The sequence below is a fragment of the Oreochromis aureus genome, unplaced genomic scaffold (assembly GCF_013358895.1).
Source record: "Oreochromis aureus strain Israel breed Guangdong unplaced genomic scaffold, ZZ_aureus HiC_scaffold_23, whole genome shotgun sequence".
NCBI classification, from domain to species: domain Eukaryota; kingdom Metazoa; phylum Chordata; class Actinopteri; order Cichliformes; family Cichlidae; genus Oreochromis; species Oreochromis aureus.
Genome location: NW_024108802.1, coordinates 33,653 through 52,581, shown reverse-complemented (window position 1 = coordinate 52,581; position 18,929 = coordinate 33,653).

Below are 18,929 nucleotides of genomic sequence, written 5' to 3'. Positions count from 1 at the left end.
GGGGGAGAAAGGGTGAGCAGGTATAAAAGTGAGGTGAAGAAGAGATTCGGGGTTCTTTCCTTTTGTCCTCTGTGAGATGAGCAGTTCAGAAGTTTGGATCTAAGAAGTTCACAGTTAAAATTCCAGCAGAGACGCTAAAAGGAGAACCACAGTCCAACCTGTGAATGTTTTTAACCCTTTGTGAAACAACAAAGGCATAAATATGATCATATAAATATTATCTACTGGGTCAGACTCACAGGATCAGGGATTAGAACTCCTTTTATCAGAGAGATGAAATCTACTTCCTGTACAGGGTTTTTTTGTGGGCCTACCGATCGACAGAAACTAGAGTCAATAAAAAAACTGGACTTTGGCTCAATGTGTGTGTGGCACAGGGAAACAAGGACTGAGCGCTGTGTAGTCCCACATAAAGTCAGACACCTGGTCACCCGAGCTGGACCATGGCATGGTCTATATGGAGGATACAGACACTGCTGAAAACATGACTCTGTCTGGTTTAGATGATAAAATGTCTTTACTTTAGGAGGCTGTGGCTCAGAGTACATTCACATAATGCCTTTGAATAAATGTAAAAAGCTTGTTTTTCTCCTGCTTTGATTTCTTTGTCCAGGTAGAAATTCTGCTTTTTGCCTCTAAAATCTGAAACAGGTTGAAACAAAGTTTGGCGCTCTAATCCTCTCTGTGTTTGTCCTTTGGTCAGATGGTGATATTGAATGAAATATTCCAGTATTCAGTAGCTCAGCAGCTTTGTAACATGTGGTTTTGCTCACTGTTCAAACCTCAGATGTTTGTGTAAACAAGTGTGGAGGACACAAACTCACGGGGGGAGGAAGGACATTTACTGTTGATGTGTCTGACATTTAGTCTCCATGAGTTCTCATAAGACTGAAGAACTCTGTGATCTCTAACATGCAGCTGTATGTTTTGAAATGATGTGTCTCATTCTCTGGACTTTACTAGACAACGAGTGAAGAACATATAACGAATATCATCTTTAAAGTGATGAATAATAACTCTGCCTCTGTGTCTTCATAAAAGATCGTACTTCTGAAAGGTCAGAGGGCAGCATCCACTCTGGTTTTACACAGTTTTGCAGGTTTAGCTCTTCTGAAGTTCAGCACCTGCTTTTTCAACCAATCAGAAGCCAGTATTGTAGAGAGTTCATATTTCTGTTCATGCAATTGAATAATTTTGAATGTTTAGGTGAATATTTCTATTTAGAGTATTTTCTCGATCAGTGTCTTCAGTCCTGACCCTGAGTGCGTACATTTAAAAATAAAGTGATATAACTTCTTTTACATTACTGTGAACTTCTTGTACAGTTTGACAGCTGATTGTTGTCGTGTTTGTCGTCATATAAAGATCGTTTCCTAAAGAGGACTGAACAGTCATTTAGCCTCTGGCTCCATCCATGAATCTGATGTTTGCTGTATAATCTGTGCTGTTAATAGTGTAATGGAACATATAATTTGTACATATAATTTCATATGTAATTATGATGATCTTTACACATTAAGATTTTAAATGAAACGATAAATAAAGGCCAAGAAAACTGAGTTAAACTCCTGAGTCTACTATATGTAGCCTGGTCTCAAATATCTATTTTAGACCCTACAGGTTAAAAGGATATAAATATTGTCATGTAAAGACTTTATTGTAAATATTTCATATATGTGTTTAAAAACAAACAAAAAAAAGAGTTCAAATGGTTAAAAACGTGTTTAAAATCACAATAAATAGAAGTCAATCATAATTTAAGTGTTCATGGAGTCAAAAGTTGCAAGAAACCCAAAGGTTTGTTATTTGATGTGAAACAAGAAAACAAAACGTTGTATTTGCTGCAAGTTGTTTTACAAGTTCATTTTGGGTTGTCAATCTTGTATTTTCTTTTATTCCCATTGGTTGATGTAAACCTATTGTCCACCGTACCAATCAGACGTAAGGAAGGCGGGATCTAAGCGAGGCGAAAGGAAAAAAAACTAAGCTAGTGAGAGTCGGCAGCAGCACGTTACCGGAGGAGGTTGTGTACCAGAGCTAACGGGAGAATAGTCAAAACAATAGTCATGGATGCAGAGTCTGCGTTCCTGTTATGGACTGTTTTACCTTGTGATGAGTGAGTACTGAATGTGGAGTTAGTATTGGGCTTAAACGGAATGTATAATCGCGAGTTAGCATATTAGCATTTTAGAGCCTGTAATAGCTATGTATGCCGAGTATGTAAGCTACCGATTACTCTATGGAACTAAATAGTAATCTCTAATGCACAGTGGACCGAGAGGAATTCTCTGGATCCTTCTGCTGTGGATAGGGGCTGTGTCCGAATTCAGGGGAAGGATGCTCATAAGGACACTACCTACCTACCTACGTCACAAGGTAGTGTCCTTAGACGGACGGGTAGTCAGGAAGTGAGCGGCTTGGACAGCCCCTTTTTCTCCATAGAAACTTTATTGAACAAACAATGAGTATCCAACATAACAGATGGGCTGTGGACAGCCTCCTAGCCTTCAACTCCGCCCTTACTTGCGTGTGTTTTTCCGGACGCTAGCGCCACAGCGAAAACTTTAAAATGGACCCAGAAATGTCGCTCCGTTGTTTGGACAATTTTATTTCTCGAGGAGCTAGAAAAACCTTATCGTCGCCGCCCGCATCGTTTTGTACCTTAGGCTCATCAGAGACAATCATATCCAGGTAAAATAATTTCCTTTAATCTACACGCATTTAGGAATTACTTAGCTAATTACGGATAATTGAAATATCGCCGGCGTTGTACCAAAAAAGTGTTCGCCTGCCAAAACTGATTTCCAATGTTTCCGAGCGTAATATGTGTAATGTATATTGGTAAATAGACTTCGATGAACATGGTTTACTAAGAGGTTTTATATATACAATAATTACCTGTTGTTCAAGTATCTTTATAACTCTGGTTATAATGTAGGTACAATTGATATATTTGTTGCGCTGTCTGCTGTCCTCTTGGCCAGATTACTCTTAAAAATAAATTTCTAATGTCAATAAGATTTTTTTTTAACTGGATGAATAAAGGATATATAAAAGTCACTGCCAAAACTGATTGCAGCTTCTACCTTGTTACAGGAATGTTGCTGGTGGCAGGTGACTTGATATCACTAATGAGGGACACATTTGACATGTTTCACGTATTATAGACCAACAAGTTATTCATAGCAGGTTAAATACGAGCAATCAGTTTAGGGCAAAACCGGAAATCAGTTTTTGGCAGACGATCATTTTTGCCACAACATCGGTCATTCTCACACATGTACTGTATCATATAAAATATATAAACTAAGATGGACACAGGAGCTAGCAAAGAGGAGCTCGTCGGAAAAAAGAAAACCAATGGCTCAATTATTTGGAGATGGTTCGGGTTCAAAGTGTCAGATGAGTAGCAGAATAATGTAATCTGTAAAGAATGTCGAAAAAGCGTCGCAACGAAAGGTTCGAGCACTACTAATCTTTTCCACCATTTACAACTGCGCCATAAAGTGCAGTATGAAGAGTGTGTGAAACTGCGTGCTGTAGCCCAGACCGCAAAGTCTTCCGAGGTTCCTGCCGTGAAACAGACCACCTTACAACACTCATATACTCGTGCAGTGCCATATGATACCAAAAGTGAGAAGTGGGGGGAAATTACTAAAGCAGTGGCCTATCATATTGCTAAATGTAACGCTTCCGTTCTTCATAAATCACAGACGCTCAGAAAGGTTGGCTTTTCACAGTTTATTCCCCTGCAGAAGACAGAAAACACTTAACAGGTGTCTTCTGGTGGTACAGCAATTGTAGCTCCCTCACAGTGCAAAACGCTGCTGTGTAAACAGACTTACAATCAACTTCTTAATAAAGAAAAGATGGAAAATAATCATTTCTTCAATTTTACAGTCTGTCACACTGAACTTGTATACAAAAAGAAATCTTATCACTTATAAAAATACATTTCACAACCGTATAAAAACAAAATAACAGGATAACAAAAATATCACTGGCTAAACATTTCCCTCTAGTGGACAAATTAACAGTAGCGCATTACATTTTCATTTGCTTGTGCTTTGCAGACAAAATGACTGTTAACAAGCTCACGTACCTGCAGAAGACAGAAAACACTTAACAGGTGTCTTCTGGTGGTACAGCAATTGTAGCTCCTACAATGTAAAACAACATTACAAAAGCACAGAAAAACAGTAAATCCAAACACATTTACTGCTATGCGCAGCAACCACTAGGGGCCGACAGAAGCTTACTGCCAAAAGAGCATAAATACGGCACAAACACCTTTTAACAGCAACCAGCCTTTGTTTCGGTTACACAGTAACATCCTAACATCAATATAAACCTATATACATCGACATGTACAACTTATGTATCAACATTCACACCAGAAACCATAAAAATGCCAGAGCCTTTCATTACAGAACTTACCCTCACAGTGCAAACGGCGGCTGTGAGGAGCGGAAGCCTTAGCAGCTTCTAAACGCTAGAGTGAGATCCGGCTTCTGGGTTTTCAAAATAAAATACAACAAAAAAAATGATAAAATTCACACTTAAAATAATAATTAAGACCAGGTAAGTGCATGTTTTTCAGATGTCTTTTTAACTCCGTTACACTCACCCCCACGGAATTTTATCAAATTATAGCCTCAGGTACCCACACTGGTACGCACCAACCAAACAGAGGTCAAAAATCACAGACACCAACTAAACGTATCCCCAAGGATGAAGTGGGATGGGAGCAGCGCTAAACTCCCAACCCAGCAACTGGCAGCAGAGTGCCCGAAATACACCCTACTAATAACCCCCTTACAAGGTGTGTACCACGGCTCAAAAGGAAAAACAAAATACAAAAATGTGGAGTACATAACAGCAAGTACAAATCCCATCACTCAGGTATGGATATAAACAGAACATTCAGTCAGAGAAGGACGGAATCAAGGACTTACAAACCGACTTCACATCAAACCTGTCGCGAACCACGACTTGATTTGACATAGTCTGGATCAGTCTATTCACCGGTTTGACAAGTCGCCCAAGTCTGGTTCTGATCTGGGAAGCATTCCCGGTTTGGCTATAGTCAACCATCGGGGACTGAGCAGCAACGGCAGGAGCAACTACATCCACCGCTACGTCATGTGTAGTAGAGCATACTTGTACACCCTCCCCACAGCTCGTAGCAATATTGACCTCCTGGGACGTCGTGCTAGAACCAGCTCGGTCGAAGCCCACTCCAACAGATAAGCCAGATGCAGCCGGCAAGACTGAATCCACGCTTGAAACATCAGTAACATCTCCCACAGACCGGCTGGACTCAGTCAACTGTGACACCCATGCAATTGTCCTATCTCCAGGGTCCAAAGGTTCAGAGACAACCTCCAGGTCAGCTGTCCCATCCATGGCATCGGGTGAGCGGTTACCATGAGCACCAACACAGCTCACAGCAGGGGCATTCAAATGCCCCTCCCCAGAGGCAGCCTCATCATCATCTTCAGGCGCCGTGTCCACATCCCATGTAGAGGAGACGTGATCCGAGGTTCCAACATCGTCCTCCAGGGGCAGGAAATTCGCCACCAACAGCAGATTCCGGTGGACCACTCTCTCTCGTCCGGAAACAGAATCACGGATCTTGAAAGTGTGAGTATCAGGGTTCACATCGATCACGGTGTAGACCGTTGACTCCCACCGATCAGCAACCTTCTTCTTTCCCCTCTCTTTCCTGTTGGCAACCAGGACTCTGTCACCAACCTCAATCCTGGAACCCTTCACTCTCCTGTTATAGAGTTGCGGTGACGCGCTTCTCCCTGCGCAGCTCGGGCGCGTGCAATGACCATTGCTTCCTTCACATCTTCCCTGAGGGAAACCACATACCTGTCATAACAGGTAACAGCAGGATCGCTCAGGACAGAGCGGAACAGAATGTCAACAGGCAATCAGGGCGTGCGGCCAAACATCAGATAAAATGGCGCAAATCCAGTTGTCTCATGTGCGGTGCAGTTGTACATGAACGTCAAAGTCTGTAGCCGACGTGGCCAGTCCACTTTCGAATCTGGTGGTAGAGCACGAATCATTCCACCCAGAGTCCGGTTGAAGCGCTCCACACTCCCATTCCCCATCGGGTGGTAAGGCGTCGTGTGTGTCTTCTTCACACCAGAGACTCTGAGGAGCTCACTTATCAATTGGCTCTCAAAATTAGCACCCTGGTCGCTGTGTATCCTTTCCGGAAACCCGAATACACAGAAGTACCTGTCCCAGAGAAGCCTTGCAACCTGTTTAGCCGACTGGTCCTTGCATGGGAAGGCCTGCGCCCAGCCAGTGAAGTGGTCTGTGATGACCAAGACGTCGACGGACTTGTTGTGTGAGGCCTCAGCCGACCAAAAGTCAATGCAGACCAACTCCAACGGTCTGGACGAGGACACGCTGACCAAAGGAGCACGCCCCTCTGGTTCGATAGTTTTACTGACTACACAGCGCTGGCATCCCCGTACATGGTCTCTCACGTCACGCCCAAGGTTCAACCAGAAAAATCTCTTTCTAGCTAGGTCTAAACTCCTGAACTGGCCCTGGTGACCGGCATCATCATGGATCCCTCGGAGGACCTCGGCCTTCAACGAGTCAGGAACCACGAACTGCAGTCGTCTGCTACCTGATATCTGGTCTCTGGAGACTCTGTACAACACACCGTTGTTGAGGACCAGCTTCTCCCAGTGGCTCAGGTATCTTTTAACAAGGACTGGGTCCCCTAACCGCTCTCTCCTCGAGGGTCTCCTGTGTCTCTCAACGTAGAAGACAACACGGGACAGCGCTGCATCCTGCAGCTGTGCATCCCTAAGTTCTCTCTCCGAATAAGCAGGTAAGGCCTCCAGACCGGGGGAAACCATCTGTGGCAGGTGATGTAAAGCCTCTATTGCTCTCCCTCTTGGGCCGACATCCCACTGAACATGTGACTGCAAAACAGCTGTGACAGCGTCTTCAGCCAGAACCAAGGGATTCAGACTCTGCGTGCATTGGGACACGATGGAAGCTCCACCACCGGATCTTACATTTGCCTCGCAGTCGGTGGATGACCGAAACGCCCTCTGGATTGATGCATGTGAAACATCTTTTGCCTCATCAAGGAAGTCTGCATACCTCTCAGCCAGCAGTCTGTCACTTACATTATCCTTCACAAAAGGCAATCGGCTCAGGGCATCTGCCACAATGTTCTGACGGCCTGGGACATATTTAATGTCAAAGTCATAGCTTGCAAGTTTAGCTACCCAACGTTGTTCACAACAGTCCAGCTTTGGCTTGGTTAAAATGTGGGTCAAGGGGTTGTTATCAGTCCAGACGGTGAACTTGTGACCTTTGAGCCAATGACTGAACTTGTCGCAGACCGACCACTTTAACGCCAGAAACTCCAGTCTGTGTGCTGGATAGTTTCTTTGAGACTGAGACAGTGATTTGCTGGCAAAAGCAATCGGTCTGGGCTTAGTTCCACCATCCTGGATTTGAGCCAATACTGCTCCAATGCCATCCAGTGATGCATCTGTTGACAACAAGAAGGGGCGAGAGAAGTCTGGGTGAGCCAAAACGACTGTATTTAACATCAAGCTCTTGAGCTTCTCAAAAGCCTCCTCTTCTCTGGATGTCCAATCCGAAGCACTCAACTTCCTGCACGGCCGCCTCACCTTAGTTGTTCCCTTGCCCTTCTTCACAGCACCTCTCAGGAGCTCGAACAGAGGTCTGGCAACAGCAGAGTACATGGGGACAAAGTGTTGGTAGTAATTAATCATCCCCAAAAATGATCTGACCTTTCGTTGGGAAGGAGTCACTCCATCAGTGTCCATGAGGTCCACGCTCCTCATGTTCATGATAACTTCAACTTTGGATGGGTCTGTTGATACCCCATTTCGATCGATGATGTGACCGAGGAACTTGACAGATTTCCTCAGAAAGAAGCACTTTCTGGGAGCCAGCTTCAAGTTATGCCCGCAGCCTCTCAAACACCATTTCCAGGCGCTGCAAGGCAGTGTCCTCGTCTGGAGCAAACACCAAGAGATCATCCAGGTAACACAACAGGCTCAAATAATTCTGGTCACCAAAGATGCTGGTCATCATGCGCATGAAGCTCGCAGGGCTGTTGCACAGACCCTGCGGCAGCCGATTATACTCATACAGACCCATGGGTGTGGTGAAAGCAGAGTATTTCCTGTCATCTTCATGCAGCGTCATGTTGTAGAAGCCAGACGTCAAGTCCATGGTACTGAACAGGCTGTTTCCCCCCAAGGCAGCCAGACAATCTGCTTGATGTGGAAGAGGATGGGCATCCTTCAGGGTTCTCTTGTTGAGCCAGCGGAAATCATTGCAAATGCGTAGATCGCCATTCTTCTTCCACACAAGCACCAATGGTGATGCATACTCACTGGTCGATTTCCTGATGATGTCCCTCTCCTCCATCTCAGTCAACACTTGTCTCAGCTTCTGGTACTGACTCGGGGGCACACGCCTGTAGGGAAGTCTGAACGGTCTGTTATCTGAGAGGCGGATGCGGTGCACAAAGTCTTTGGCTTCCCGCAGTCGAGATGATGGCGGAAAAGACATCCTCGTACTGCAAAACCAGGTCAGCCATCCTCTCTTTACACTGTTTCGACGTCTCACAGGACTCCATGTCAACATCCCCAAGCCCAACAAGTTTGAGTTTCTCCTCCATGTTGGTGGGCGTGACTTGTGGCGACATGGCCGACTGATGGCTGCTAGCCAGAGTTGTCTCCTGGAGCACTGAAGCATCAAAGTCCTCAAGCGCCACACAAGAGTACACGTCTGCTAGTTTGGCGTTACGCCGCAGGTGTACAGGCTGCTCAGACACATTGATCAGTTTCAATGGGACCCATCTGTCACCCCACAAGGGTAACCAATCTAGCAACCAAAATCCCTCTGGGTGCTGAGCGGGATGACGAGGGCTCTGTCATCACTGTGCTGCCAGGGGAGACATTGACATTCTTTGGTAGTTTTTTCCATATCAGATATTCGCGACCGGTTCAAGGGACACAGCTGAGTTACACCTAACCGTGCCTACTCTGTCCGGGACGTCTGAATCTTTCCATGGGGTCAAACCAGAAAGCATAGACAGAAAGTTTTCAGTCTCAAGGTTGGTCTTAGAGCAATTACTGGAGACCGTGCTCAGTAGGGCTCACAACGTTTAGACTGGTGTAATATGTGCTTTATGACATTCGTCCCCAGTATCAGGTCATCAAGCTGCCCCTGAACTACCAGGATGGGAACCATCATTCTGCAGCCATACACCTCCATCTCCACATTGAGGGCATACTTAGGCTTCACACACAGCCCTCCACACCCAACAAGAGTCACATCCACTTTGATAACATCTTGATCAGTTATCAGTCCAGACTCACGCAGCGTCACCTCAGCTGCTTCATTCATGCTGCAGGCCATGGAACCACTGTCCAGCATACCACCCATTTTCAAAAGCCCACCTAAAGTGACCGGAGTGTAGAAAAGACTGTCACTATTGCCGACTTTGTGAATGTTTTGAAAAATAACTTCAGAATCTTTGCATTTTTGTCTGGCCTCTTCATACACTGACTCCGCATCACAGATATCAACAGTTTGGGAGTTTCCCGTAAGACCTGCACTGCCTCCCACCGAATACAGGTCGGCTAGTTTCCCTCCGGCTGGACCTGGGTAGACGTACTAGCCGGGCAGGACAACCGAACATGGCCAGGAGCAAAGCATGAAAAGCACAGTTTATCAGATAGGCAGTGTGATGCTGTGGTATGTCTCGGATCACTGCAGACTTTGCAGGCATCCTCCCTCCTCCGTCTATTTCGTGAGAACTGATTAAACGCCCCTCTCCTTGGTGTCTGAGTGTTGTGGTGCTGCATTCTCTCCATCATGGCCTGAAACATATCTACCACCTGACCCATGAGCCTTTCCTCTGACTGTTGAAGATTTTGGCTCACCGCAGTCGAAGGGGAGAAACTCGGGCTACCGATGAGGGGCTCTCGTGTTGCGGTGGAGGGGAACGAGTTCACCAACCCCTGAAAACCTGAGGATGGGGGCGAGAAGCTTCGGGAGCATCCCTCCGGCGCAGCAGCTGCAGGTGAGGCGTTCGGGTGCACGGCAGTGATCGTAGAATTACAGCCCTTCAACTGTGCAGCGCCGCTGGCTCTGCCATTAGCTCTCACCTCCCTCTGATAATCATCAATCCTTTGTTGTACGTCCCGAGCAGTCCACTCATGGACAGGCTTGCACTTGAAGACATAAGACAACTCGGGGTCAGGACAATGTTTTACGAACATACATGCTACTTCATGGGTTAAAGGGGTCGCTGTCTGCCCCTGTCTGCGTAGCCCCTCTATGGCTAGTTCAGCAGCCTTGTTCAGTCTTATCCAATAATCTACCGGGTTTTCACCTCTGGTAGGGAGTGTTGCATAGAAGTCAGCAAGAGGGAGGCACGACGAAGAGTCACTGAAATAATGGCGAAGGACACCAAAGATCAGATCAGGTTTCTGTTTGACATCAAGACCTGGGTCACTACGAAGAGCCACTCTGACCACATCTCTGGCCTTCCCCATTAAGTGGCTAATAATTTCGTCAGCCTGACCATGAATGGGGACCTCTTGCTTCCATAGATAAGTCGTTGCCATGTCAATCCAGTCCTGGACCGAACATCTGTCTGTGCCATCACCCCTAAAAATTTGAAGCTCCTTATTGGGCTTAACATGAACAGTTACACGTGGTACATCTCGAGCGGTACTGTTACATTGCTCAGTTTGAGTCTTAGAATCACCAGTCAGATTCACAACACCAGCTGACAACAGTTTAGTAACAATGGATTCACCTATCTGGGCTCCTATTTGCTCAACCATGTCAGTAAAGCTGTGTACAGCATCACTGTCTCTAATTGGAGTGGAAACTTGAGGCAAATCACCCATACCCCTACCGACGGGAATAAAACTCGGGCTTTGGCCTAGCCCAGTGTCACTGCTCACAGGACCAAACTGTGTGACATTACTGGTGTCAACTGCATGAACTAGTCCGGCACCTCTACCCTTAGGTAGTACTGGAGTGACAAATGTATCCATCCTCAAGTCACACACTTAAGATAATACCTACACGTGCACTCCGTTAGGGAGAGAAAAAAAAAACCATATAAAAATAAGAGAAATAACAGTATAATAGCAGCAAAACGAGGGAAAGAAAAAAAATAATAATAATAATGTCCAAACAATTCAAGCGTATAACCACACGTTGTATATCAAAACACAGACACTTTTACCTTTGTCTTATTTCAATCACACCCCTCACCTTTTTGGTTTGTCTTTGGGGGATTTTTTTCTTTCTTTTTGGGGTCTAAACTCACTTGGTTACAACAACCCACATTCAACGTGTGAAGAGCAGGGGAGCAGAACAGCAGCCACGGCGATGAGCATCAAGCTGATCTGAAGATCCGAATGGTCACGGCACCAGTGTAACGCTTCCGTTCTTCATAAATCACAGACGCTCAGAAAGGTTGGCTTTTCACAGTTTATTCCCCTGCAGAAGACAGAAAACACTTAACAGGTGTCTTCTGGTGGTACAGCAATTGTAGCTCCCTCACAGTGCAAACGCGCGCTGTGTAAACAGACTTACAATCAACTTCTTAATAAAGAAAAGATGGAAAATAATCATTTCTTCAATTTTACAGTCTGTCACACTGAACTTGTATACAAAAAGAAATCTTATCACTTATAAAAATACATTTCACAACCGTATAAAACAAAATAACAGGATAACAAAAATATCACTGGCTAAACATTTCCCTCTAGTGGACAAATTAACAGTAGCGCATTACATTTTCATTTGCTTGTGCTTTGCAGACAAAATGACTGTTAACAAGCTCACGTGCCTGCAGAAGACAGAAAACACTTAACAGGTGTCTTCTGGTGGTACAGCAATTGTAGCTCCTACAATGTAAAACAACATTACAAAAAGCACAGAAAAACAGTAAATCCAAACACATTTACTGCTATGCGCAGCAACCACTAGGGGCCGACAGAAGCTTACTGCCAAAGAGCATAACACGGGCACAAACACCTTTTAACAGCAACCAGCCTTTGTTTCGGTTACACAGTAACATCCTAACATCAATATAAACCTATATACATCGACATGTACAACTTATGTATCAACATTCACACCAGAAACCATAAAAATGCCAGAGCCTTTCATTACAGAACTTACCCTCACAGTGCAAACGCGCGCTGTGAGGAGCGGAAGCCTTAGCAGCTTCTAAACGCTAGAGTGAGATCCGGCTTCTGGGTTTTCAAAATAAAATACAACAAAAAAATGATAAAATTCACACTTAAAATAATAATTAAGACCAGGTAAGTGCATGTTTTTCAGATGTCTTTTTAACTCCGTTACATAAAGACATGGTCCCCATCTCAACTGTGGAACAAGAGGGCTTTATACAGCTGCTAAAAACTCTTGACCGAAGATACCAGTTACCTAGCCGGAAATACTTCACCAGAGAAGCACTGCCAAAAATGTATACTGAAGTTAGACCGAGTCTCGCTGCCCAGCTCACTAAAGTGTCTCACTTAGCACTGACCACCGACATGTGGTCCAGCAGGACGTCGAGCCATACATGAGTGTGACTATACATTTCATGGAAGACTGGGAACTGAAAACTGCCTGTCTCCAGACCAGCTACTTTCCTCAAGACCACACCGAGAGCATATAGCGGAAGCCCTGCAGGATGTGCTCAAAACCTGGAAGCTCAACCCGACGGGACTGGTTGCTATAACAACTGACAACGGGCTAATATTGTCAAGGCGGTTCAACTGAACAAGTGGCCGAGGATCCAGTGTTTTGGTCACAGACTTCATCTGGCCATTGGTGAGTGCAATACTGAATTTGTTGATTTGAAAAAAAAAAAAAAATGCTAATAAATGAAAAGTGTATAGAGTCACTTGCAGAGCTAAACATGCCTATGGACCACAAGACAAATATTTTTATAAGTCATAGCCAGCATATACATCTATCACTTAGAAATCGAAAGTTAGTTGAATAAATAAATAAACTATCCTCCTATTAAATCCAATAAACATATTGGGGTGTATTTGTGCTTAGATTAGATTGAGCTGTGACACTAAATGAGGACCACAGCTGAGACAAGACAGGGATACATTTTTTAAATACATAGTGAGATTAAAAGGTGTAAAAAAATAAATAAATAAATAAATGACACACACACACACACGTTCCAATCATTTGCTGGTGATTTTACCAAGATAGTTTAACTAGAACCATTTCTAGGTTATACAATACATGACACATTTTGCAAATGTTGTTAAGTCTTATGCATCACATTCTATACAACTGAGATGGATATTAATTTGCCTTTGAGTGATTTGCATCTTAACATAACATAAGTGATTTTAAAAGTTTGTATTTTGTGTTTCACAGGACATGCTATGGATGATGCCCGCATTACCGGGCTATTTCTCTGTGTAAGAAAGTCGTCAGCAGCTTCTCCTACAGCTGGAGGAAGAGAAGAGAGCTGGCTGAAGTGCAAATACAGCTGGGTCTTCCAAGTCACCAGCTACTCACAGAGGCAACAACTCGCTGGGGATCAAGGCTTGTCATGATAGAGAGGGTTCTGGAGCAGGAAAGAGCACTTTCTAAAGTCCTCTCTGTCGACATGAAAACCAGACCTCTAGTCCCTACTTGGCAGGACATAGAGGTCCTGGAGGCAGTTCAGAAAGCTCTCAAACCCTGTCAGGACTTCACTGATGCACTTTCAGGAGAGAAGTATGTGACCCTGTCGTATGTCAGACCTGTGCTACACCTGTTTAACACTAGTCTCCTGGCACCTGGAGAGGAGGATAGTGAGCTGTGTAAATCCATCAAGACCCGCATTGTGGATTACCTCAACAATAAATATGCAGATCCATCCACCAGTGACCTGTTTGACATGGCTTCTTTTGTGGATCCACGGTTCAGGGCGAAATACATCCCAAGTGAGAAGATTAATGCACTAAAACATAAACTCATCTTGGAGGCAGAGTCTCTGCTCAGCTATCAGGGTACGTGTTTGTCTGAGCTGACTGATCCAGCCGTGCCTGAGTCTGCAGACCGTGAAGAAGCAGCAGTAGGACACACAGCTAAGAAAAAGAGATCACTGGCAAGCTTCTTCCAGCACAGCACAGCCATCAACACTGGTTTCACAAAAAGGGAGGCAATCGAAAATTAATTTTCTAGCTACCTGTTGTCAGTTTGTGTAGAGAGTGATGCTGACCCTCTCAAATGGTGGAAGGAACATGAAGTTGCCTATCCAGCACTGAGCCGCCTGGCCAAGAAATACCTTTGTGTGCCAGCTACCAGCTCCCCTTCTGAAAGGACTTTTAGTTGCAGTGGAAACATTGTAACCTGCCACAGGGCATCCCTGAAGCCTGATACTGTTGACAGATTAGTTTTCCTAGCACAAAATCTGTAAGCTGTACAGTTGTTGGCCTTGCCAATTGTTTGTTCTTTCTATATTGTTATTGGTAAATGGACTGATTCTTATATAGCGCTTTTCTACTCTCCCGGAGTACTCAAAGCGCTCTATACAACATGCCTCATTCACACCCACTCGTACAAGCACTTCTAAACACAGTGCAAACTAACCTGCATTCACACACATTCGTACTCCGATGAATGCATCGGAGGGCAATTTGGGGTTAGCATCTTGCCCAAGGATACTTGACATGCAGATCGGGGAATCCAAGAATCGAACCACCGACCTTCCGATCAGTAGCTGATCTGCTCTACCACCTGAGCCACAGCCACCCATTATTGTCATTGGAGATTTGCACAAAGACCCACTGACCAAAGAATGGAATCTTGTTAATTTCATTCAGTTTACATGTTTTGTTCTTTTGCACAAAGTACCAGATGATTGTTCAAGAATACACACAAAGAAGCACTTTAGAAAACTTTACTTCAGTGTAAGCACTTTTAAAGAGCAAGTTGCCTTTGTTATTTTAGATCTGCATCTTTTAGTTTACATTTTACATTTAGTTTACAATTTTAGCTTTTTGTTATGTATGAAAAGAAAAAATATGGAGCATTATTATTTAATAAATGCTGACAATTTATTTTTGACAATTCTTTCATGTACATCTACAGTTGTATCTTAATAAAAGTCACATGTGTGACATCTGGGACAAGTACCTTTGACCAAGAACTCTCTTTTTGTTCTTACTTTATGGGATTAAAAAAATATCGAGATATATATCTTATATCGCCATCCAGCTAAAAAATATCGAGATATGAATTTTGGTCCATATCGCCCAGCTCTATTGAAACGTATAGAATCTAATCTTTTGTTTGTTTGTTTTTTTACATAGCACTTTATCAAACTGTTGTCTGCTACAGAGTTACAAGTATTATACTAATAATATAGCATCCACCATCTCCTGCTTGCATATTTCTGAAAACATCTTAGTGGTGTGGCAGCCATGAGTTAGCCAGCCCTGCAAACCCTGTGGATGGACGATGCAGTGGACAGTGGGAGGAAGCATCCTGAAGCTCTCTTTGCAGACCACCCTGTGTGATTCTCCACTCGCCGACCAGAAAAGACAAACCGCAGGTCTCAGTTACAGCAGCCCATCCATCCATGTCTGATCTTGCTCGGGCAGCTTCAGCAACACTGCCAGAGACTTCCTGTAATCTATTACAGTTGTTAAAGAAACGGTCCAGGAACAGGTCACTCAGGTTAATCCTGTGTGAACAACTGAAAATATTGTTTTTCCATCTTTACATACTGTGTATTTGAAATATTCTTGTTTAATTGTTATTGTTATTTACTTTATTGCTATCAAATAAATATCCATGTAATATTGTTCAAAGTTAGCGTTATGTTCATACGTGTTACAAATGCCTGTAAATCAAATTGAGTTCAGTGACAGTTACTGTTTGTTTGAATCAATTTATTAATAACATAAAACCTTTAAACTAATGCAACACATATAACAATGTAACAAATATATTCAAATAAATAAATTTCTCAATACATAACTCATTTGGGAACTAATCTTTCTAGAAGTGAAAACAGTCTGTCCGTCCTCTCCCTGCTCTCCTCTCCTCAGCCTCTCTTTGCTGCCTCATGTCCTCTCTGATGAGGTCTAGCAGCTCATCCCCCCGTCTTTTTTCCTCTTTCTCCCTGTCGTAGGTGGCTGAGCTGCTTCGTCATCGCTGTCGTTTTGGTCACCCACTGCTGCGCTTGGCCCTGGAGTGTCCTCAGGAGAGAGAAATTGGGACAGGAGGCTTAATGGAAGGCATCTATCCTATCACCTCATCCATGAGGGCAAACCAGGGCCAAGCACAGCAGTGGGCTTCCCACTGACCCCCTCTCCTGAGCCTGGATACTTGCAATCCTAAAGGCAGAGGAAATCAAAAATGACAGCAGGCAAATAAAACACCACAACAACTCTTAGTAATTGCACATTTATTAACTTGTGTTCTTGAGAATTATCTTCTTGATAACACACATACGTGCTTTTGTATTCTTTAAAGTTATCTCATGTCTTCTGGCCTGCAAGGGGTGACTTTCCCCTGCAGGCCCATCCTCTCCAGAATTGTCCTGATCACACACAACAAATAAGAGAAGAAAGGACACCATGGCAACTATGTTAATCCCTAAACCCAAAGGTTTTCACAGCAGAACACCAGAGGAACACTGTCTGGACATCACAGGTTCTGTACAGCAGCGGTCCGTGAGTCGCTTTGGTACCGGGCCACAGAGTTAAGGCTCCGTGTGAAATTTATGGTTTTCAGGGGTTTTATCGTTAACTCGGTTTCCTGAGTCTTTCCCTTGTTGTAGTTGTGTCTTATTTTGAAAGAAATATTTACACGTTACCATAGCGACCAGAGAGCATTAAGCGGCAGAGAGGAGGATGTTACTGTCAATATTGGCGCATTTTCAGGAGGACACTGCTAATAAAGTTACACAATTACACAGTACATTCACGTTTATTATATTTACAAAATACCACAGTTTTTGTCTTGGTCGGATCATTTTATGTGGTTGTATTTATCCACGATACCTTAAAGGCTCCGTGTCTGACATAAACCGGTCTGTGGCACAAAAGGTCGGGGACCGCTGCTGTACAGCATGAGGGTTAATAGGACCGTACTCATATGAATATGATGCGTAAATTGATTTATTCTTGTACATCCACGCCGTAGTGGCCCAATTCTTCACCCCAGTGAAGAGATGATCGTTTTCTCCTCGTTTTAATAAATTAAGCCGTTTGGTCTTTGTTCCCCACAACATATCACCAATTCGAAAAAATCAAAATTAGCTGTATGTAGGCGGCAATACATGAAAATCATGCGGACCCCGATACAAGCTGGTTTATGGTTATTTTAAAGAAAAGAAACATGTCTATGCAGATGCCCAAAGCTTAACAAAAGCGACCGCTATAACAATTTAACTTTTGTACAACCAGATTTTCATATACTTACATTTGAAAGTGTTTTCCTCTCCTGCTTCGACCACCATCGTTATCAGAAACAAATCTCTATGACCCGCAACGAATCCTGGGATATAGTAGGACATGAAGGATACATCGGACCATCCTTAGAATTCAGGGCAAAGTAGGACGCATTTGTCGCCACATTTTGAGTACTCTTTGAATTCGGACATCCTTCGTCGCGTCGCCGTGACGTCATTGCCTCCAAATATGGCATCGAAGCATCCTTCCTCTGAATTCGGACACAGCTAAGCCTCAAATTCGCAGAAAAGTAGGACACATTTGTCGCCACATTTTGAGTGCTCTTTGAATTCGGACAGTCCTCGTCGCGTCGCTGTGACGTCATTGCCTCCAAATATGGCATTTTAAGCATCCTTCCCCTGAATTCGGACACAGCCAGGATTTCCGTGGGTTTGTCCCAGTGTACTCAGCAGCCCGGGTACGCCGCTAATTCCGACCACGTTGCCGAGTGGAGGCCGCATGGTCACGAACCGAGCCTGCCCCTCAGCTTGCCCCCGCACTTAGCCCAAAGGATTTGTGAGTAGACATGAGCACGTGCGTTTTGTTTTCTGCTTGTTTAACAAGTGAAGCGGCCATTTGTGTTTTTTCTGGCCCAACGAGCCCGAGCAACGATCAGGCCTGCAACGGTTTCAGTAAATGAGCTCACAAAGGTTACAAATTGGAACTGAACTTAAAGGGGAGTATTTTGGGATAAATGTGTTTTCTAAAACATTGACTGTGAGTTGTGACGAGAAAACATCCAATTGAATTGTAAGGAAACACTTCAGAACTTGGAATATATGTATTTTTTTTATTTAAATCATACTTTATTTTGACTAAATCTTACAATTTGAATTTAAAGTTTTGTGTTGTGTCATAATTATTATTTACAGAGTTCATAAGTGATAACGGTTATTAAAAGGTAAAAAAGAGGTTTAACATGTTAGATAAATTCATTATTCTTAGTGAAGATTAAACAGAACTCATATCATTTTCACTAAGTGGAGGCACCGACAATATTAAGATTTCTAAGTACAAAGGTTAAAACTGGTTAATTATTGTTTCTCCTGTTTACCAGCAAAATTAAGTAACGTACCCAGGGCCCCGCTCATAGTACTATCACCACCTTAACCGAGGGTTAATCCAGAGCTACTTGAGTTGGGTGCTACATATATATTTGCATCATGAATAAATGAATTGTTTGCACCAGTAATAAATAATCAAATATATGAAATTATCATCAATTAATTAAATAAAAAGAACCATCGCACCAAACAAAACAACAATTCCACAGACAGTTCTATAAAACTGTGGAGGATTCAAAGTGCTGCTATAACTGCACAACAAAACTGCAGTGAGAAAAGCTTTGGATGTTCAGTTTAGTTATAATGACAGTTAAACAACTAAAATACTCGGTTA